At 43.7% G+C, this 19,478-nt stretch overlaps 2 long non-coding RNA genes across 6 annotated transcripts; both read left to right on the plus strand.

Annotated features, from left to right (window-relative positions):
- Positions 1-9,989: 9,989 nt before the first annotated feature.
- Positions 9,990-13,188, plus strand: LOC119270121. 2 transcript variants are annotated; one of them, XR_005133933.1, is made up of 4 exons: positions 9,990-10,062; positions 10,154-10,202; positions 10,328-10,952; positions 12,222-13,188. It is a non-coding gene; the product is annotated as an uncharacterized LOC119270121 (long non-coding RNA). The 2 variants fall into 2 exon arrangements; XR_005133932.1 differs by having other exon boundaries at positions 10,363-10,952.
- A 719-nt stretch (positions 13,189-13,907) lies between these two features.
- Positions 13,908-15,370, plus strand: LOC119272758. 4 transcript variants are annotated; one of them, XR_005134787.1, is made up of 4 exons: positions 13,908-13,945; positions 14,229-14,298; positions 14,421-14,581; positions 14,930-15,370. It is a non-coding gene; the product is annotated as an uncharacterized LOC119272758 (long non-coding RNA). The 4 variants fall into 4 exon arrangements; XR_005134786.1 differs by having other exon boundaries at positions 13,909-13,945; positions 14,158-14,298; XR_005134785.1 differs by having other exon boundaries at positions 13,911-13,945; positions 14,137-14,298.
- Positions 15,371-19,478: the final 4,108 nt, after the last annotated feature.

Consider the following 19,478-nt stretch of genomic DNA (forward strand, 5'->3'; position numbering starts at 1 on the left):
ATAGACGGGTGGTAGAAATAAGCCCAGATAACCTCATAAGTTATATGGCTTGTATTTCTCGATCCTTTCATTGGTTTCCTCCAACCAAAGCTCGCCGGGAGCTACAACAGCACGTCAGAAGTTGGTTTTGGCATGGATGGGAGTGGACAAAGATGATGACTTGGGTGGAGGCATTGAAGGTCGTCGAGAGGAACAATGAGGTGAAGCCCATGATGGTGCTCTTGGGCTCGCTGAGGCCCATGACCCCTGCCTTAATCTCCTCCAACACGAAGACATCCACCTTCAATCTCCTCCACCATGACACCACCGTCGGATTCTTTTGCGCTGATGATGCGCCACGACATGGCAAATGAAACCCCCAATCAAACTTGGGGATCATCAACTACATAGTCAAAATTCGGTGTTCCTCCTTTAACACCACCAGCTGTTTGTAACGCCCAATTTCTTTCTCCGCTAAGCTCCCTAGCAATTCTTTGCACCTACATGACCCTATCGCCCACCTCTGTGTTTCCTTTCTTACATGTTCCGCAAACATAGCCTCGTATCCACTTCCTACCACCGACGTCGTCACCCACCCTCACGTTGGCAACCACCGGAGTTTCACCCTAGCTATGTGGTTCCACCATCGACATCACCTCAAAGTGTTGGTTCCATTTGCCCCATCACCTCGCCCTTTTGATTTTCCCGCCTCCTCCAAGCTCCATTTGGCCTCGTCCGTGTCCTCTTCTATCCCACTAGAGCACGGCTACTAGAGAATCCAAGTTAATTTAGAGACTTCCATTTTCCCCCAAATTAGCGTCATGTGGCAGCAGTCAATGGGACATGCGGCTTGGTCAGACCTGAGTAGGACCTACGGTGAACCATTTAATGACTCCATAAGGACCTAGGTGTGAATTTCCATACTTATAGGACCAAAATGACACACCCAATATAGTTTTATGGTTTTGTATACATTTTACTCAAAATCTAATTCATGATGGTTAATTTAGGACTTGTCGAAGCAGTTTATTTCTGTTCCAGCCTGTTCAAGTTGCAAAGCCCATTGACAATTTCAGTTGATTGTTGTGGTGCTGCCATACATGATCGATTTATTGTCATCATATGTGATGCTTGTTGGCACGAATACTAGTGGTGGTATTTATTAATAGTTGAACAACCTTGTCCTGTTGTCAATAAGATCGACATGATCGAGTTGCATTCCTAGTAGTATGTTTAATATACTAAGGATCTAAGGATTAGGGACCATGTGCTAATCCTCTTAACTGCCAAAAATGCTGCACTCTTGCCGTTCGGTTGCTTCATATGCTATGCAAGACTTACGCGTTGTGCCTTAGAAAATGGGCTCAAGAGTATGCAACTTTGTGTTAGGAACGACATGTCAACACGGAGAGAGAGAGAGAGAGAGAGAGAGAGAGAGAGAGAGAGAGAGAGAGAGAGAGAGAGATGCATTCTCTTATTCAGATTGGATGCATAATGTATGATGGCGCTGTTAGATGCGTACTATCCGGTGCTGCATATATATATATATATATGGCCGGAATGGTGAAGGTCTGAATATCATCATGATCTTGCCCGAGAGGCAGCTGACATCCGGTAGGTACGAGCTGGGAGCTCTAGCTGGTCAGGTTAGTATCCTTTTGTGATGCGCTATTATGCTTTGTTGGTATGCATATGCCCATCGGCGCCAAGTATTATTACGCCCGTAATCTTCGAATTTGATATATGCTGCAGGTCGGGAGCCTTTATGAAGAGATCGCCATAATCCAGTTTTGTTGTTAATAGGAAAGCAACAGGAGAGACAACTAAGATCTTTGGTTTCATTATCGGGTTTCCCGTGGTACTGCACCATATATATCGGCACATTCAAAACGGCATTTTTCGGAAGGAGAGTAGAACCTGCTTCTACATCAATTGAGACCACATAAGCACATTCAAAACTGTTTTGGAATAGTCTCGGTTCGCGTTTGGCATTACAGAGGATCATGGTAATCCCGTTTGCCTCATTAGATTTGCCCTATTTTAGCTTTATGCGATGAAAAAAATGACCGTATTACACCTATATTTAGTTGCGTGCATTTGTACAAACCTAACTTTATTAGGTACTTCCTCGTCCGAAAAAGCTTATCCCTTAAATTAATGTATCTAGCATCAAGTTAGTGCTAGATACATCCATTTGAAAGACAAATTTGGGACAAGTTTATTCGGACCGAGTGAGTAATACAGTATATAGGGACCAGTCTACACACGGTCATAATTTTTCCCTTGTGTTGTGCAACAGTCAGGACCGTTAGATTTGACGAAGTGGTCGCAGTACTCAACAGTTGACAAGCAGCTCCTGCAGTACTTCAAGCGATCTGCATCGGGGATCATTTTCCCGATGATGGTAGGATTCCTTCCCATCACGTTCTGCAGGCGCACCAGGAACGCCGCCATCGCATTCAGCTTCTCCGCACTGCTCTCGCTGGTGGTGAACACCACGCCGCTGCTCTTCGCCGACAAGATGTGCCGGAAGTGCTGCGCCAGCCCGGGCGGTCATGGCCATGACGACGACGAGCTCGTCGAGGACTGTCACCGCCACCGGATACGGTGCCTCTGCATAGCCGTCTTCGCCTCCAACATCCTCCTCATGGTCACCGCGGCCTGCCTCACCGCGGTGCTGAACGTCGTCTACCTCTACCTCGCGGCGGCGGTGGTGTTGCTCGTCGTGGCGCCGTACGCGTGCCACATAGAGGCCTCGGCGCGGAACACGGTGACGTGGGGCATCGTGCAGTACGAGGAGTTCCAGGACGACATCCGGCACTTCTTCGACCTGTCGTCGGAGGCCACGCAGGCGGCGTTCCTGGGCCTGCCGGCGACGCTCTTCAGCCAGCTGAGGCGGAGCGAGTGCAGGCGCAGCGTGGGCGTCAGGGCGCCCGAGGTGCTCACCATGTACGCCGCGCTGTTCGGGCTCTTCATCATGCTCGTGTGCTCGGTGCCGCTGGCGGCGTACTTCAAGGAGACGAGGGAGAAGTTCATCCGGGTGTTCATCAGGTACTCCACGTACGCGCTCCTGGCGCTGCTCTCCGTCGTCGCGTTCCTGGCGGCCATCGAGGTCCTGCAGGCGTACATCGTGCTGGCCTTCGTGCTCGTCTTCGGCGCCTTCCTCGGCGGCCTGTTTTGGCACGTCCATAGAGCGCCGCCGCGGTCCCCGGGGAGGGGGGCCGGAGAAGGCGACACGGCAGGGGCGGTGGCGCGCAGGCGGCGGTCGCTGATCTGGTTTGGCTTCTGCCCGGCCATGTTCGGCGCCCTGATGGCGTCCTACTCCAGGAGCGTCAGCGGCGACGGGCCCGGCTTCAGCAAGCTGTACAGGGCCTGCGTGTTCTTCATCTTTGTCTCGCTCATCGCCAACCTCACGAGAATGCTACTCGTTCACGAGGTCCAGGACGAGGACGGCGAGGCGCCGCTACTGCTCATCTCCGGATTGGTGAACGTCTTCCTCATGGCGCTCACCGTCCTCTTGGTTGTTCTCGTGGCTCTGCTGCAGCCGCAGCAGATTCAGAACACATTCGTGTTAGCTTGACAGGAAATAATACTTACTGACCAAAAAAAATCGAACGCTTTAGCTATACGAAAGTTGCCTGGTTTTCAAATCTGGGCAAGGTTTATTATTATTTTGTCAAAATTTATGCTGTATATTTTTTCTTGTATTGTGTCATGGCTTTTTTGACTGAACTTTTGGGGATTGACTAGTCAATGTGTACGTGCAATGCACGTTAACTTGAAAATATATTAAGTGTATGTGGATATTAAGTAGGATATTATTTACGTGTTATTATGTGATTAGCATTATATTTGACATGAAATTAATTGTACGCTAAACGTATTGAGCGCTCGACATTGAAGCAGTCTAGGTCGTTGGATTGATATGATTAGATGGCCGAGATTAATTGGATCTGCCCGTTTGGGTCTTTTTATATTGGTATAGATATAGATATAGATAATCAGGGGTACCCTGGTATGTGTGTGTCGCATGGTCTGCCCAGTTGCCGCCACACGTTCGACGCACCCGTGGAAACACGTTTTTTTCCTGCACCAGTTTTGGGTTTTTATAGCTCTTTCTTGATTTTCTCAGGATTTTTTATTCAGATTTTCGGATTTTGCCCGGTTTTCTTTGAATCGAAGGGGTTCAAAGAATTTTTCCTACAAGATTCATATCCTTTAAAATTTATATAAAATTATTGTAAATCAAAAGCGGCCTAACTAGTGATTGCAGATGTGATATAGTTGGACTCATTTAGCTGATATCAACTGACATTACCAATTGTTGTTATAGTCCGTTTTTGTTGGCAGATCGCATCTCAGAAGTGTTTCTTGTCCCCCGCGCCAATGGACTAGTTTTGTTTGTATTTTTTTCGGTTTGTCTATGGGCTAGTTGTTGGTTGGAATTATGTAATTGTCTATGGGGTTGATCGCTACTTCTTCAAAATCTCTAGTTAAGGTCTCCTTTGGTTTATAGGATAAAATATCATAGGAATATTAAACTTGTAGGAAATATGATGTCATGTGCCTCAAATTCTATGAATAGGAATATTTAAAGAGATGTTCTTTGGTTCACATCATATGATTTTTTTTCTATAAAGTCTAGGCTAATGTTTATTTTTCTGTGTGATTCAGTATATTTTTTCTATAAGGATAGGAAGAAATTCCTCCGAAGAAATATGATTCAGTTCCTACAGACCGAAGGACTTCAAAGGATTTTTTCTTAGAAATCCTATCCTACAGAATTCCTCCTAAATTCCTCCAAACGAAGGGAGGCCTCGTCACTCCCGCTCCTTGAGGTGGTGACAAGTGACGCACTGTATGTACTACACTTGTCGCAAACTATGAGTTTTCTGCCTTTCTAGATTCATTTTTTGAAAGCGTTTGATCGCTTGAATTGTTCATCCAAATTATGAACCATTTTCAAGTTGCATTTCTCGCATTGAAATCCTTGAAATAGGTGCATGCTAATAGGTTTGGATGATCATTCCCCCCCCCCCAAATACCAGAAATATGAAAAAAATAAGTGAAAACCATAAAAAGAATTGTTTTCCCGAAACTACCGAAAACAGAAACAAAAACAAATTGGAAACCAAAAAACATTTTTTTCCTTTTCACCTTTTTAGGAAGCACTCATGTCGAAGCACAAATGCGCTTTTCACTTTTCGATAAGCACATAGAAGCACAACTATGTTTTTCACTTTTTCAAAAAGCACAATTATGGAAAGCACAGTTGTGCTTTTCACTTTTCACACAGAGTGCTTCATGCAAGGAAAATAGAAAAATCGATTCTCTCCCCTACAAAACCTAAAGAAAACCAAGCAAATCTGAAAACTTGAAGAAGAAAAACACATGAAAAAAAAGTTTTCACAAGTGCGACCAGCGTGGGACATGTGGTGGCGGCTCAGAACATCACATGGCACGCGTCCGCTGGGAAGGTGTTGCAAGGGTACTCGTTGTTTAATCAATTTCGATCTCTAAATGTTTAATTTTAGGCACTCTCCGCTTTAAATGATACTTTCTTCGTCTAGGTTTATTAATCCTTCATCAAGTAACTTGGGACCAAGAGAGTATATTATTAGTGAAATCAATGACTAAAAGTTGATCCAAAATATCTATACTACTATTAAACAATCAAACAAGAACTTCTTTAAGGACACCCCACAAAGTGTACACAGATCCAATACCACCGCACGATTAGGCCCACTAAAATCAATCTAACGGTTAGCCTTAACCTAAACCATTTTCTGTGTGCACTTTGCAATTCACATTGACTGACCGTACTCCACCGTGAAGGAATATATGAAACTCCACGCCTGGGAAATTAGGAAACTAATAATCAAGGGTGCATCCTATTCTGGGTAACTAAATCAGAGTGCATCCATCCTATTAGGAAACTAATCTAAAACAAATCCATCCTATTAAAAAACTTATCTTGGACGCATCCATCCTATTAGGAAGCTAATCGCGAGCCGCCTGCCGCCATCATGCACGCTAGCCACGATGGGGGAAGCGCGAGGAGTTTCGTCTTCCTCCAGGAACACATGTGTTGTCGCTGCCATCGTCTTCTGCCTGGAGGCCAGGCGCTCTTTTGCCACTACTGCGACGACTCCATCCATGTCTAGGGCATGCTCTCTGGCAACCATCGGCATCCGCATCGACTTCAGCTCCATTCACAACACCCACGCCGACAACAACCCACCACTGACGTCCTCCAAGTCCAAGCAGCCAACTGCCGTCGTCCCTAAGGCGGCACCGGTCTCGGCCGTGGCGCAGGACGTGTCTTCATTGTCGTTCCTGTCGTCGTCCTACTGGGCCGTCAAGGACCTCCTGCAGTTCTTCCTACGTGCACAGTCGAGGGCACCGAAGGTCTATCGCAAATCTATCAGGTGAACCATTAATTCGATTTGGGGGTATTCTGTAATTTGCATGACTAATAATGCACTTTTGGCACTTGGAGGTGGGTCAGAAATTTCTTTGGGAAATACATGTGATCTGGAGCATGAAAATCATTCTACATATATACTCCCTCCGTTCTAAAATATAAGTCTTTTTAGATATTTCAATGCGGACTACATAGGGAGTAAAATGAGTGAATCTACATTCTAAAATATGTCTATATACATTTGTATATAGTCCGTATTGGAATAGCTAAGAAGACTTATATTTTGGAACGAAGGGAGTAGATATAGGAAGAATGAGACTGATTGTAAGAGTGTGTTTGTCTAGACCTGTATACTTACAATGCGATTCTTATTTAAACCAAGATTAGAATTGGACTACATGCATAAGTTTGGCTGGTTGAGAAATTTGAATTCACTATCTCTCATAAAGTTTATGTTCAGTGGGTGCACGTGCATTACATATTAAATAAGAATCATGGGGCTTCAAGCAATCTAGAATTATAGATTTGGGATTATCTTAGGTTGCCGATTGCTGTACTGAAAATGTGTAATTAGATATGGCACGTACATAAAAATGCAGCAATCTTGTCTTACAAAGTAGGATCAAGAAGGATACTGAAGAAGTCAAGATGCAGAGTCTCTATTTTCCATGATTACTTCTCATGTTCATGTTGGCTTCCTTGGGCTTTACTTCGTACGACCATATGCATTAAACTGGACCGTATCAAGAGGTAGTACCATCCCCTTGATTAGAATTGCCTTATTTGTGCTATTTGATCAGTGTGTGTTTTACTCATGACGTTGCTTTACCTAGAATTAAGGTGGGTTGCGCCTGCCTAGGCACTAGCTCCAGGGATAGGTTGGAAATCAGAATATATGATTCATTCTTAGAGAAAACTTTAGACGCGTCGCTTTAACATAATTGCATAGCAATCCAGTAAATTATGTAAGATTCAATAGGAGGCAAGATATTGTAGATGTACTACTATTTCAGCTACATGATTCTATACATCTAAAACTGGTTACATGACTCCGTGACTGTTGTTAGAGAATATCTCTCGATGTTCTGTAAAGGTGTACAATCTCTACTGCGTTACAATAAAGAGAATTTTACCATACAGAAGGATCCAATGAAGAAACTAATCCGGCTGAGTTCCAATAAATAGATTCTTTGAAGGACCTGTCCTAATACAGCTGCCGTATATTGGTACAGAGAAATCATACAAACTGTATTCAGTCAGATTTATTTTGTTTCATGACAGAGAAACCATATACCTTTTGCTATTTTGGCACATATATTTATTCTTATATACTTGTGCAGTTTCAAATGATCCAACATATCTGCAGTCATCAAACTTGAAGACATACTGTTTAAGGCCTTATTTCCACCGTCTCTCTTTCTTTGTCTGCGGCCTCTTTCCTCCAATAATAATAATGAATAAATTTTTCCGGAACAGGTATTACACTGTTACAAATGTATGTTGAAGCTACTCCTTACGACGGAAAAAGAGGATGAATGCTTTCTATGTTCACCAGTTTTGTAGCATGTTCCAAATTGTTGGTTCTTTCTTATTTGAGGATTCATCATGTTTTTTGTAATTTAGAAGCTGACCTGAAAGCTTGATAAGGTTAAGCTTGACAAATACTCTGGAATACTGTTCCTTCCATCTTTATTTTTCTTCATAACTCATTTCAGTTTCTGTACGCACAGAGAGTCTTACAGCATTGTAAGTTAGTATGGTTGCCAACGCATAAACACATACAAAACCGGATAAATACTTCCTATCATGATAATTATTGGATTTCTTTAGCCCTTTTACATTTCAATTAGTTCTTGTAAATCATCTTTATTTTATATAGAAGTCGTTGTAGTCACATATCATCTTCTATTTCCTATTATCCATAGTAGGTAGCTATACAATTTTGGCAATCCACACAACTAAACAATATATATAATTTGATCCAAATTAGTACAAGTATATATTTTGCTATGCAAATTAGTAGAATAAAATAAGATTCGAGAATTAAGCATCTTGAACAATATAATTGCATCGTAAGGCAGTTTATACTTTTTTTCCCTGGCTACACTCGAAGAGAAGGCTACATTACAAGCCTATATTATTGCATTAATAAATAATTGCTGATTTTATTTAAATGATAATATTTTCCTACGATTACTCTGTGCAGCAACATAACCACTATTGTGTCTCACTTTTGAAAATACAATTTGAGGGACATCAAACATTGTGTATCCATTTAATTTATATTTTTAAAAACATTTATTTTTTTATATTATGTGAATCTCGCCTGGTTTACGTTTGACACGTGCGTCGCACGTGCATACTTACTAGTAAGGAGATTAATAAACCTAGATAAAGAAAGCACCTAAAACTCATCATCTAGATGGGGGATTTGGATCATTTAGATTTGTCTGAGGGTTGTCCTAATGGAAAGTGTCCCTGGTCCCACCCGTCAATCTTCTCTACTACTATTAAAAGAGCAAACTTGAGTACCCCTAAAACCACACAACAAATTGTACACAAGAGTACCAGAGACGTTAGATCAATCAAACTAACCCATATCCGACAATCCATATTACATCAAAGATCTGCCGCATAAATTAATGCTCCAGATTAAATGTTCTGCCAGGCAGACTCGACGCACGTCCTGCCCCCCGCGATGTGCGATCCACCCCAGGCAAACAGACCTCCGCACATCACGCCACTAAACGCATCATCCTCTGCCCCAACTGCGCCCCGCCTCCCTCCCCACCGCCGTGCTCCCCCTCTCCACACGGACGCCCTCCCCGCCTCCGCTGCCGCCCACGCAACGGACGCCATCATGGCAGTCGCCGATCCGCTCAAGACCCAAAAGCCCGTCGCGAGGACCTAGAAGTCCTCCATGGAGCTTAAGCCGCTCCCTCCGGGCCTGCCGCACCAAGGAAAAGCGGATCGAGTGGGGCGCGGAAGGAGCCGAGGTCGACACGCCGCCGTCGCGTGGGCGTGTCGGCGGCGAACAGGGTGTCCCCAAGAACCGGCCGTGGGTCAAGAAGACGGTGATGTTCCCAAATCCCACATTCATCGCTCCCACCTCCGTCACCATGTACGCCTCGCCGTTAGCGACAAAGAAACTAAAGCGGTCCTACAAGACTAGGTCCCCTGTCAGTCAAGGTCGCGCAGACCTCGCACAAGTTCCTGGTGGCAGCATGATGAGTGGGCTCAAGCAGCAACCCGGCGTCAGCTTGACGGCGTGGACTATCAGGATATCATCCTGATGCGTGCTGATCAATTCAATCGTGGTGAGAAGATGAGCTCTGCTATACTCAAAAGTGTGCACCACAAAGAAACGAGAAACTCTGAAACTATACATGGGTCAGTGATCTATAGATTTATCTTTCAAGATTACCAGCAGTTGGTTTCGTTTCAAACTAATTAGGTAGATATTTGTGCAAGTTTATAGAAATTTGTCATGCCTAGCTAGCTGCTCTAGCAGTCAGTTGAATCTGTGTTTGGGTCAATTTTTGAGGTTTGGTCTGGCACAACTATATTTCAACGGAGGTAGGTGATACTCATGAGGCAAGAGCACTTCACAAGGGCTATTATAGCAAAGAAATCGCTGGGTCTGCAATTCTGGATCAAAGGTAAGCTCTTCTTGCTTCTTCCATGATCAATTAGGCTTTAAAATAACTCTTTCCTACATCATGCTTGAAATACTAAAGATGTTATCTGCAGGACACAGAAAAGATGATGGAGTTAGAGCTTCCGTACAGCAGAGTCTTAGGTAATTTATGTTCTGACCATGTTTTTACTGCAGAACCAAATTATGAATGCTTAATCGGAGCTATTTCTCACTCAGTTTCCTCTAGGTCTCTACCAATTATTGTTTTTCTTTTGAGGTGAATGCAGCTGCTGGTCACACTTTAACCACACGCCAATTGTAGGAGTGGTGCGGCGCCATCCTGTACCACAAATCATGCGAAGAATGATGGGTGGTGTAATCCTATGCTAGCTAGAGTGCTAGACTGATTTCAGAAACTCTTGGAGCTCATCTTTTGGCCTGAAACACCAAGAACTAACCTGCCACAGCAGTGACTACTGATTAATACAATGGAGTTCATTTGATCCATCTGATAAAATACCTATTGGGGAATAAGCGTGAAAAGTAATCACCCACTCTTTCCGGAGTGGAATTCAGGTATGCCTGCTCATCTATTTATTTGACTGTTGTTATAGATAGATTCATCCGGGTCTGAAATGTTAATGGAGTTGTTTCATTCCTCACACAATCCCTTTCAATTGGATCAGTTCTCCTTTTTGAATTACTCTATATTCCATACATATATGTTTATTATGTTCATCGAGACTGCAAGACATTTATTTTGTTGATATTACCTTCAAGGGAACATGGTACCTACGATGCAGGAGGACTATTGGAAATCAGTTTTAAATTTAATCAAGTGTATACTTCTCTTTTGTCTCTTCCGCAGCCATGATGTTAAGAAGTTCAGTGTAGGCAGGAAAAAAAATCTTGGTAAGCTATAATCTTCTGATCACAGTCTTACTTTTTTTATTACTCTTGTTAGTGCTTCCGTTACTTTCTACTGAATATGTTCAATGGGATAGGGAGTGGACCTTCCATGCAAACTCAAGTGATAATATGTGCATGTTGTGTTTTTAGTCCTGTAAATTTAATAAGCCAACACCTTTCATTTAAACAAAGTCAAGATCACACATCTATTTTTGACCTAGAGCCATTTCATTGCCAATAAGAGCAGCTTTTGCATGGTAATTGATAGCTCTTCCTCTCAGGTATGTTCTCTTTTTAGCATAATCATATCCCAGTGTGTTGTATATTCTTTTCTCCAATGAAGGTCTGTTGCATGACCAATTCATTTCTCCCTTCTATCTGATTGCCAGACTGCTGACGACTTTCTGATAAATTGTCTGTCTTTTTCGACTGGCCATTAGTTTCTGAAATTAAGGTACTGTGATTTGGGAGGAATAGATGTGTACACACTATTGTTAATTGCAGGAGGGTGATTTGTAGTCTAAAGCCTAAAATCTCTGGATTGGACGGCGACGGCGCATCGGCGTCGCTTACTTCTTGAAGACGCCGCCTTGGGAGCTCTTCGTGGTCAGTTTGGTGCGGTGGTGGTCTGCCAATCTTCAATAGTGTCCCTGCTCGGGAGTTGCGGTGGGCTTTTGGGTCTTGGCCAGAGACGGTCGCGATATAGGGGTTTCCTACAGAGGCGAGGTCGCCACAGATGTTGTCCTATCCCCCGCAACTGGTTGGCATGTTCATGCGTGCTCGGGGGTGAGCTGCTCTGCCTGCCGACGGAACGACGTCCTTTGATCCAGGATGAGAGGGCAGGGGTGCCCTCTCCGGAGGCTGCGACAGGATAACAGGTTGGCCTTGGGAGGGGCGGAGCGTGGCTTTCTTCCGGCGACGAATAGCTTCCTTGTCGCAGTTGCGTTGATGGCATGATCTGCGGCCGTCGTGGGCTTCGAGATCCTACGGATCCTTCGGAGCTCGTTAGTTGTTCCATAGTGTTTTGTATCCGGTCGTGTTTGTCTTTCGTTTCTTATGGTATTGCCGTCTGTAATGTCTGGTTTGCTTTATTATTTATAAAGCGGGGCGAAATCCTTTTTGGGTAAATATGATAGAACGATGGATTACATGGTTGCTTTTCAAACCTATTCAGGTTGGTGGAAGTCGTGAACTTTATATTCATATTAGTTCATGTATTTGTTTACTGGCGGTAACTATTTCATCTGATGGTATTGCTATCGTGTCATACAGAACAAGTACTCTGATGATGGCAAGAAGCATAATGTTAAATGAACTGGGTAATGTTGAGGTTGATGATAGCATGCTTGTGTAAGTTTTTACAAGCTGTACATTATATGGATGAGATCATGAATGTGGTATGAAAAAATGTCTGTCCAGTGTACAAAGCCATGAAACTGGATTCAGAAATAAGAAATAGTCGCTTCGACGACAGCGGTGGCGGGCACCGTGGCATGGACGACGGTGATCCCCTCGGCGGCGGCGATCTGCAGCAGGTCATGCTGGCTCTGCACCAGGCTCGCCGGCATGAATTGACCCCCTTCCACCGCCCTACGCCCCACCTGCTCGGCGTTCACCTCCGCTGGCGCCTACTGGCACACGAACTTCACCAGAATTCACTTGCAGGAGATTAATGTGTTTGGGGAACTATATATTGAAAAAGTGTGTATTTTTGCAAGAGAATATATAATTGATGTAACATATATGAAAGATGGTCTGATATTTGGATTAAAGAGGCATACTGATTCATCTTTAAAAAAAGGCATACTGGTTCACAAAGAATAATATTTCTAATTTTCTGGATGTTTGATACAATGTACATTTGTGTTAGACGTGCGTTGCACATGCATGCTTACTATAGATTATCCTATACATTTCCTTTATTAACACAAATGTCAATTCTATAATCTGTTAGGCATTACATCTCTGTTTTGCGCAGGAAACTTCAGAAATTAGGCTTTTCTTTGTAAATGTCTTCACGACACTGGGTTGGCTTCTGTTCCGGTGGTCACAGAATACTCATGGGATTTCATTTGAATGTTTATTCTTCAGATTATGCTGAACTAAATATGAGCTCAGTGTGGTGTTTGGTTTGAATGGTGAATTTTGTGCGGTGTTTCTGCAGGAGTTTTTTAATCTAAAGCAAGGGTGAGCGCCAAGGAAGGAGGCGCCGCCACGGGCGACGGTGGCGGGGTTGGCCGCTGGCGACTGCAATATTTAATCATTGTTGTCAACATTGGCACACATGATTTAGTGGAAGGAAGGGTATGTCTTTCCCCACTTGTTATCCTTTCTTATAGGCTATGATGTAGTGTGATTGGTATGCAAATGTTACAGAGCTCTGAACTATCCTTTTCGCAGTAACTTAAATCATGACGTCTCCCTTTAAGTATGTCATATCCTGTATCGTGATATTAAATATTGTTGTGATGAATTGGAAGGTAAATTTAGGTACCAAATACTCTTATCAGTCAATATTGTTTAAGGCCCAAATTTTTTATTGAACTTTTGGTCAGTTTCAAATATTCGTTCACGATATTCAGAGATTAGTATCATGCATCTGCTATCTTATTTTTGCCTTTGTAATCGTAATAGATGTCTCTAGCTTCAGTATGCTGTCAGTGCACTTCCACTTCCTTCAAAATGATTTTTTTTGTGTCCTAACACTTTAGATTTGGAGGAAAGAAGAGAGAGGCTGAACAGAAAAAAACCTTATGGAATTGAGCGCAAAAGAGGGGGGCACACACAGTTAAAATGTTGTGGTCTTAGTGACATCAAGAATCTGTCATAGTTATTAGATTTCGCTATTCACTCGCCGATTAGCCCATGGTTCAGCATCAGCTAACACTTTTTTGTGCTCCAGTTTTGGGCCATCAGATTTCCCTGAGAATCAAGGGAAAGGAAGAGGAAAGGAAAATTTTGATACATGCTCTGTTGCAAGTGTTTATGTCGCGCAGGTTGGTTCAATCTATCTTATTTGGGTACACAACAGCTTATATTTTTAAGAAAACTCAAGAACACACTTCTGTGATTTGTTGTGTATTATGTTGATAGATCTGTGGTTAGGGAGCACACTTGGATTACATGTTTCTCCTTTCGGCCCGCTTGCTTGTTTGTTAATGTCCATCTTTTTTGAACTATCATGCAGAAACTTTAATCTATTGTGCAGAATACATTTCTTCAGAGAAACCGTTGGTCGTGTGCAGAATATATTTCTTCAGAAAATGTGTTATTGTGCAGAAACTACAATGAAGTTGTTGGGGAGAAGATCCAGTGAACTCGGCTACATCGGGTTGGGTCAAAGTTACTGGTACGTTTTCCTGATCTGCACCCTATCTCAATGTATTTCTGTTAATAAGCACATTTTCATACTTTGAAAGCATGTCGTATAATTATCAATAATAAGGTATTATGGGTTTTGTACATATTCAGGTCCTTCGAACGGTCTATTGTGCGTCGAAAGTCACGTTCATCTCTGGCAAATTCCACCGTAGCCTCGGTCGTACATGTGCTTCGATCTATTTTCGTATTCTTTTCTTGGGTGTTTGACAAATGCTTCACAAACTAAGCTCATGTTAAACATGCACAACTATGTAAGATAGTTTCACCTCTCTTATGTACTTGCAGATTGACATGCATTGTCAATTTGTATTGTTTCTAAACTGAAAAAATGATGCCCTCTTGTTCACCGATTATCCATGAACTCAAATGATGCCCTCGTGTACTTCATTGGCCTTTCATATGCTGGTTGTGCACACATGGCATTAGCTTGTCCTTTTCTACTTTATTTGTTCAGTTCGCTGGAAATGGAAATACCGCCTGAAACTTTTATGCACGTGCCACCTTCGATCTTCAGTACCTTAATATGTCTTGTTAAACTCCTACAAAGGTTATCATAAACCATAACCATCTAACATGCATTGCACTCTGACCCGATGTAGTAATTCGCAACAGCAGTGCCACGGTTCAGTTCAGCATGGGGACCAACTACCTCTACAATGTCCACTCCTATTGGTCTCTGACCTGTCAAACAAGAAGAGATGGTGCAGCTAGCTGCTGAAAAGGAGATGACCGTGGTCCTATTGACAAGAGGAGATGACGAAGACGCAGCAGACCAAGCCTTTGCGTTCTCCAGTCTCATGCACAAGGAGTTTCGCAAGATGGCCAATGTTGTTAGGAACCAGGTCACTCGCAACTACTACATGGCTGACTTGACCAAACCCGCTCTTGCAAGACTTCAATTTACTGCAACCTGGTAATTTTTTTTTTTGAAAAGGAGGTTACTGCAACCTGGTAAATGATGAGTATAATGAATGATGCGCTCATTACACTGGTTGTGCGAGTAGGTTCAACATTTGTACCGCATGACTATGTTTCCAGAATTGATCGGGACATTCCCCCTTTTCTTTAGAAATGAATGGAAATTTGCACTCCCTCTATGCCATGCCTGCAAGCATGATTACTCATTATACCCATGTTCATTTTTGGTTATGTTTTTGAAACATGTATATCATTTATGTGTGTGACCGGTGGTGTCCTTTTAAAAATACATATTGTTGTGCATTGATTTCTTCATGGTCGTGCCTTTGTCTATTTTAAAAAAAATCATAATATCAATGTAAAATTTATATTCACATGACTTGTTCGTCGACAAGGATTCGAAAAGGATTTGGTCCACAAAATTGTGATATACTTTTAAAAAATTCCCCTTGAACATTGTCAGTTTACTCATGATCGACAAATATGTTCACTAAATATTGCCTCATGTTAGCACACTATTATATTTTTGTTCATTGTTTTCTAGAATGAATGATGATTTTTTATATGATAATACGTGCGTTGCACGTGCACATTTACTAGTAGAGGCAAATGATGAAAGTTAGAAGTAAAATGGGGCAAATAATCCATCATAATATCTGATTATATATTTTCTGAACTCAAATTTAGGACGGAGGAAGCAGGGACCATAAGTCCATAATCTGTCTGGACTCCTGATCCCTGCAGAAACTTCTAGAAGCATCATTCACGGGCCGGAATCCCCATGGACGGCGCGGCCTCTACGAAGGCGGCGGCGGTGGCGGAGGGACCCTCCGGCGACGCCGTCGATCTCGACTCCAGCGTGCCCGCCGCCTCTGCATTGCCCGGTCCTGTTCGTCCTCAACCTCCTCCGCCCGAACTCCCCCGCTATTCTCTAGATTTCACTTCAAGATTTCTTTTTTCAACCGATTGATCTGGGGATGGTGTGTAATTATCTGGTGTGTTATAGGGGGAAGACGTGTACGTGGTTTTGTTGGTGAAGGCGTCGCTCAAGCTGCTTGGGAAGGATCTTCCGCCTCAAATTCGGCACTATGGCTTCGAGATGATGCAGGTTATTCCTTGGCACATGCTACTCATATCTGTTTGCTGTCACATGGAGTTCTGTCCAGATAGAAGTAGTACTACTTATTTGCTGATTTACTGCATCTACATCTGCATCTGCAACTCTTCGGTTGAGTAAATAGCATAAAACTACTACTTTACAGGCTAGGGTTCCAAAAAACTATCGATTTTTAATTTTTCTCAGATAACTACCAAGTCAGGGGTTGACTGTTTCAAAAAACCCCAAATTCTCTTTGTTAAAAAATTAAACATGTTTATGACACGCCGGGCCCGCCACTAAACACACCGTTTGGTTGACCGTTAACTGACTTGTGGGGGCCACATGTCAGCGCCTCATCAACAGATTTTTTACAGATTAGCCCCTACAAATATTTTTAAAAAGCAATCGGGTCCTTGGAATCATTTTAAAAAAGCAATCGGGTCCTTGGGCTGTCGCCGCCACGCCTCCAAAGGGCTCTACCCGTGGTCGCCGTTGCACCATGGGGCTTCGCCCGTGGTCGCCGCGCCCACAGCCTGGGTGGCCGGGGTGGTCGCCGGGCTAGCCGCCGTGGGGCTCCGGCTCAGGTCCTCGCGCCGCCGCGCGCCATAGGGATCCGCCTGGAGCACCGGCAGGCATGGGGCTCTGGCTCGGGTCGCCGCGCCACCGCGCACCATCGGGAGCCGCCTGGGGCGCCGCCGGTCATGGGGCTCCGCTCAGGTCTCCACGCCGCCCCCAAGCTGTGCCTCGCCCGCGGCCGCCGCCATCCCCTGGCCCGAGCTCCTCAAGCTCGACGCAGATGGCATGCGCCGCTGCTGGAGTGTCTCAGACGAGGCCGGCCTCGTTGCAACCGTCGCCACCAGGAGCTCCGGCTTGGGGGGAGGTTCGCCGGCGTGGGAGGGGGAGGGGGTCGCCGGCTTGGAAGGGGGAGGGGGTCGCTGGCTCGGGAGAGGAGATGTCTGGCACAGGAGGCAGAGAAAGAAGAAATAGAAGAGGAAGAAGAAACTTACATGTGGGCCCCACATGTAAGTTAACGGTCAAACTAAGGTCAAACTAACGGTTTGTTTAGCTGTGGGCCCAACCTGTCATAATCGTGATCAACTGATAAAGACTTGATGATTTGGGTTTTTTGAAACAGTCGACCGCCCATTTGGTAGTTATCTGAGAAAAATTAAAAATCGGTAGTTTTTTAGAACCCTAGCCCGTAAAGTAGTAGTTTTATGCTATTTACTCTCTTCAGTTAGTAGTACACGCTCCATCTTACTTCGGTCACTACTTCATCATTACAATCGTATGGCTGTTGTGAAATTTGCCTGGAAAATCACAGCATTCCTACATTTGTTAAGGCTGGTCATAGTGGGAGTAACATAGGTAGTAACATAGATGCCACATAAGCAAAAATGGTGATGTGGCAAGTAGTTAATGAGGAGAGAGGCAAATAGAGTAACATAATATGTTACCATCACATAGCGGTTTCTAATGCATAATGAGTCTACAAAGTAATAAATGAAGGCAATTATGTTACCACACCTATGACACTACCCACTATGAAGGTAGTAACATAGACTAGTAACATATGTATGTTACTAGTCTAAGTTACTCCCCACTATGACCAGCCTAATATATACCCCATAACTCATGGCGTGATCGATGATCGTGCCGCTCAGCTAGCTATAACTCATGGCGTGCTGATATTGGTAGCATCTACTTGTGAGGTGGGTTGAGGTTCGTATCGCAGAACAGAGTGGGTTTGGAGATGCGTCTGATTTGGTAGATTATTTTTATTTGGTAGACTGGTTAGCTGCCCCCCTCGATCTGTTTCCATCAAGCAGTGCTACAGCTTCGTTAGGGGAAAAATGTTCTTCCTCGTTTTTGTTATTTGATTTGTTTCTTCTGTGCTTGTTTGCAGGTAATTTAGAGTTGCGTGTGATACTGTACCTATCCGTCAATAAGATATGTTTATCTTGTTGCCTATCTTTTATCAGGGTCCGCCAATTAACTTTTTGGATGGTCGTGGTCGAGAGCATGATCAACAGGTATGATCCTGTTCAGAGTAATGCTACTAGTGATTTAGTAAGACCCACTGAATCTTTTGTGCCAAAATGGCTGGTAAGCATACTGTTAACCTCTCCATTCTCTTCTTGTTTGTTTGGCATATTTGGACTTGTGGTTGCTGAATTACCTCTTGAAAAAAAAATCAAGTGATTCTTAAAATATTTATTTTCGGAGTTACAATAAATACACATGTCCTGTAGGTGTTTGAAAATTAATACGTCAAGTTTCTTAGTTATGAAACTGTAAAATTCCTAAACGAATGGGATCTGGCCTACCTTGTAACATTTATGGGCCTTAGGACTTGTTGTAACCTGGCCTGTAAGAGTTAGGGTGCCTTTGGTTCAGCTTTTGCACCCATTTCTGCTGTGACAAAGCTGAAAGCTAACCAAGGGGGGATTTTCAGCACATAATCTGCAGACGCAACAAATTTCACACAGTGCAAATCTCACAGCAGCTCGACCCCAGCTTCCATCGCGCTGAGGGCAGACGTTTGCCGAAAATTTCCCACCCTGCCACCCCGCAAGTCATACCGGTTCGATTTCTTTTCCCCCTTAACCAAAGCGAGACACTAGTCCACTTCTACTCGGCGCTTCGAACAGGGAAAGCAGGAGGCAGAGCCTCAGAGCTCACCCTCAAGCTAGTTAGGCTGTGTACGTTTACTGTGATGGGGTTGTTTGGTGGATATGGTGTACCTGCGTGAATAGTGGGTGGCTTGTTGAAGGCTAAATAGCTGAGTTAGTTTTGTGTGGACTCCGATATTTATCAATTTATATGCGGGCACATCACACCTTCGTTTTCACCTTATCCAGGCTCACCATATGCACACTTCTTTATGTTTTCCCATTGACTTGGCTACAGATGACCTCCCTGTGTCACCGGTTAGTTTCCGGTCCATCTGGCCAACTAAACATGCACACCCAGGCTAAATCCATATGCTCAGCGGTGCATGATGGGTTGACAGCGACCATTCAGGGGAGAACCAGCATTGGAGAGGTGCAAGAAACACCAAATAGGGACTAAAATAAACATCTAGCTTCAACTTTAGTAGGCTTGTTTTCTGTGCCCCCAGCGCGTTCGTG

This window comes from Triticum dicoccoides, chromosome 3A (genome assembly GCF_002162155.2).
Source record: "Triticum dicoccoides isolate Atlit2015 ecotype Zavitan chromosome 3A, WEW_v2.0, whole genome shotgun sequence".
NCBI classification, from domain to species: Eukaryota; Viridiplantae; Streptophyta; class Magnoliopsida; order Poales; family Poaceae; genus Triticum; species Triticum dicoccoides.